This window comes from Limulus polyphemus, unplaced genomic scaffold (genome assembly GCF_000517525.1).
Source record: "Limulus polyphemus unplaced genomic scaffold, Limulus_polyphemus-2.1.2 Scaffold2325, whole genome shotgun sequence".
Taxonomy (NCBI): Eukaryota; Metazoa; Arthropoda; class Merostomata; order Xiphosura; family Limulidae; genus Limulus; species Limulus polyphemus.
This window is the reverse complement of record NW_013667935.1, coordinates 68,032-72,225: the sequence shown is the minus strand read 5'-3', so window position 1 is coordinate 72,225 and position 4,194 is coordinate 68,032.

The window sequence follows — 4,194 nt, the reverse complement described above, 5'->3', positions numbered from 1 at the left end:
TTACTTGTTTGTTTGTAGTTAAGAGTAAAGCTACAGAATGGGCTTTATGTGCTATGCCCACGCAGTTATATATTTATATATATATATATCCAAAACTCCTATAACTTGAGATATCAAGCAAATGTTTTAAAACTAGAAAATCTGTTGAAGACACTTTAAGAAATACTCTTATTGTTAGAATAAAAAATCAATTACCTGGAAAATCAAAGTTAATTTTCAAATGGTTAAAAAGAAAGTTTTGACCGGTAATAGTGATCTTATTGTCGTTATTATTAAGCAATTAAAATCAGTATTTCCCTCTTTTATCTTCTTCATTTTTAAAGGCACAACTATAAAGTTGAAAACAAAAAGATGCAATTTCTGACAAAAATGTATTTTATTGTCGAAGTACTGAAATTGAAAATAAAAACTAATTTGTTGGCCGAGATTGTAAAAATGCTTCACTTTTTATTTTATAAAAAACGCTAAGCTGAATTGAAAATGATTTTATTATTTAGTAGTTTTAAGACGATTATCAGAAAAATGGTTTTATGACGTTGAAATTTTTTTATTTCTGACAAATAAATTAGTTATTCTAAACACTTCCAAATAAAACTTGTAAGTTTTTATTTTTCCAAGTTCATAACACGATTAATCTTAGAAATCCTTCGATGCAGCATATTCAAAATCCTATTAATTTAAGTCTGTTTACTGCAACCCTTGGAACTGAATTGAAAACCAAACGTAATGTACTTGGGAGAAGTCACTACGAAGGAAAAAGTTGTAAGCCTATTTGAAGAATTTTAAGATAAATAATATATTCTTTGAAGCCATCTGCTTAAGAAATAACGTAATTTATTTTGATAATATAAGAGCTTTCAAGTATACAGTGTTACTCGGACGTTTACATACAAATAACATGCTACAGGTTATAACTTCAAAGGAAAAATCAAAATATTTAAAAACCTCTTACTAAATTGGGTTTTTGTTGTCTCGCTTGTAATTGAATGTCTCTAAACTAATTGGCTGTTCTTAGAAATGTGAGATCTAGGTTGTTCACTTCTTTGTGGTGGTCAATGAACTCTGGTGAAGACTTTCAAATATGAGTTAGAAAAAAAAGCAATTGATATATATTATTGGTAGTAATATATAAAGTTTCATAAACGATCTCCTGTATTTCTTACGATTCTATTTATGTGAAATACGTAATTAGTATAAGTATCAGTTGTTAAAGTAATAAAATTTTGAAATAAATGAAAAAAACAGGGATGTCTAAACGCCAAACTATGCTATTAAAGTTTTAGTTATGATAAGCTTAATATCAAATTTTCAGTCATTATTTCTGTAAAAATAATTTTATAACGTTCATAGAAAATATCTTGCCGATCAATCTAAAAATGTTTTCACATCACCCCTAAGAACGAATTTTGTATTAAGCCTAACCACTAATAAATGGTATTACGTAGAATAATTCACGTTTTCTCTGAAGCGACATTAGTAAGGAAATAAAGTGGAAATTAAAGATTAGAAACTTTCATCTTGCTCATTTTTTAAAGACATGGTTAAAAGATTAAAAAATGATGCAATTTCTGACAAAAATTAATTTTTTCTTGAAGTACTTAGCTTTTATTTTTAATTTAAGTTGTTGGCTGAAATTATAAAAGTGTTTAACCGTTTAATTTAATATTTATTAAATTATTTCACGCTAAGTGGCAGAAGTAAATAATATGCACACTTAAAATAGTAAAAGAAACACCATATAAAAAACTAACAGGGAGGAAGAGGTCTGAGTGTACCTGACCCTCCCAGGTCGCGCACAATGACCAAACATCGATACAGCAACGACGAAGAACCAACGTGTCAACAATGATATATATATCCACTTTGTCAGTGTGGGTTTTATACTTATATATGAACAAAAATATTTTTAAATTGAATTCATTTTTCAAAAGCTTTTGTTAGCAGTCCTTTAGATTTCAGGAAATAGAACTCGGGATTTAACGCTTGCTTTACGAATATGTGTGTACGTTGCCTAACAACAGAATTCTGGTTCTTAACGGAGATTCATTGCATAAGGAGACATAGATTAAAAAAAAAATAGTTATCAGAATTAATACATGAACGACAGAACACACACTTTATGATTTCCCAACTTTAATTAAATTTTTTGGTCGAAAAAAAATCACTCGCGACAAGTACATAAATGAGTGTAAATTAAATTTGTTAACTGAAGGTAAGGAGTGGAAAAAAAAAGACATTAAGGTTAAAAAAATACAGAATAAAACTTTCGCTAGTGTGTTTTTCCACTGAATTTCATAATATATTGGTCCTCATTGCACCAAAATTAGTCTAACGTTAATCTAACTTTTTGCGAAGAATCGTGCCTAACTTCCCTCTGCGAATATTGGACAAGCTTAATTCTCTTCCAGCTTTGGCTCCATTCACCACATTCTGCTTCCAACATACGCATAAATGAAAGTATAGTGTTCCGAAATTTTCAGATTTACGTATTTATAAGTCTTAATTAGTTCGTACACTGATTTAGATAATTTTTATTGAAAAAAAATTCAGTTTCGTTTTCAACAAATGTAAGGTATTACAACGAAGTAAATTATTTTAAACGTGTTAAAAGGAAAAGTTGCACACTGCTCTCCATCGAGAAAATAGGTAAGCATTTCCTGTGTTTGGTTACAGGTAGATTGCTCCCACCACCACAACAAACATGTAATCTTTATACTTAAAGTTGATGACGCTTAAAAATCTCTACTTACATCAATCTCACATTAATCTAGGTGGGGCGTGGCCTAATGGTTAACGTGCCAGACTGTGAATTCGAGAGAGTTCATGGCTCGCGTCTCGTTGCTGCAAAAACATTTTTCGTACTTTAGAAACATGGATACGCAATAAGAGTAACAGTCAAATCCAATTCTTTGGTCAGACAAGAGTTAGCAGTGGGTGTTGTTGACTAACTGCCATCTCTCTAGTCTATGTGTTGAAAATTAGGGTTGGAAGTGGATCAGCAGTAAGTCTTCAGACTTACAATGCAAAAAATCGGGGTTTTATACTCATGTTGAGCGTAGCACAGACACCCCATTGTGTAATTTTGTGTTTAACAACATTAAAAAACAAAAGTTTGATGGCTACAAAATCAACTACTGTCAATGGAGTATTATTTTAAATTATTTCCTTGAAGTTGCACATAATTAAAACTTTAAAAAATAGCAAAGCCAAGATTCAATTATTTCATCTCCAGGTATAAAGGCATCGATTTGTTCAAGCTAAGGACAACCAATTAAACAACAGCTAGGATACCTACGTTCAAATGTTATTAATTTTTGTCTCCAGGTGGGACAGCGGTAAGCCAATGGACTTACAACGCTAAAATCCGGGGTTCGATTCCCCGCGGTGGACACAGCCGATAGCCCAATGTGGCTTTGCTATAAAAAATTAACAAAATAGCCAAACAAATATTGATCATTGCTTATGTGGTCCTTCCATTTTAGTCATATGACGATACAATACCAACTTCTTGGGTTATATGAGGAAAATAAAGATAAACATTAAAAAAAATAATGCATACTTCAGTAACACTCAGTTACGAAAGGGTCACGTAGTTTTTACTGTTACTACGATTATTATAGAAATAATTTAATGGCCCCTAGTGCTCAATGAGTAAAAAACATTGACGTCGGATTAAGTCGTATAAATCTGTGGTAAAGACTTCCGTAGGCGCAATGATAGGGGGAAGAAAGGCGCGTGAAAATGTGATGAGGTAATACATTTTTCGCACAATCTTTACCTTGTTTTATTTCTTTGCGCACAGTAATGTTTTAAGAATTGTATGTCTCAGGCAATGTCTTTTACAAAGTACGATTGACTATTATCATTTAGCCTACTTTTTCGAGTAGAAATACGAAAAGGAAACTAATTTTCTTCCTGGTTGCGTTTGATGGTGGAAGGAAGTGTTGACCTGTCGAGAAACCAGTGAGTTAGCTCAATACTAATTCTGTGGATCATACCAACTAGGTGAGGATGAACAAGTAAAAATCTGTAGATTGCAGTACAGGTTTAATCAGATGATTACATTTACTCCTACTTGTTGTATTATTAATAAGCCTTTATATATAAGGTCAGAATGTAAAGACAAAAGGAGGACCGTGATTGTGTTGTTCTTATTCTGAATCCACGCTATAATATTAATAGTACTCTTTCTAG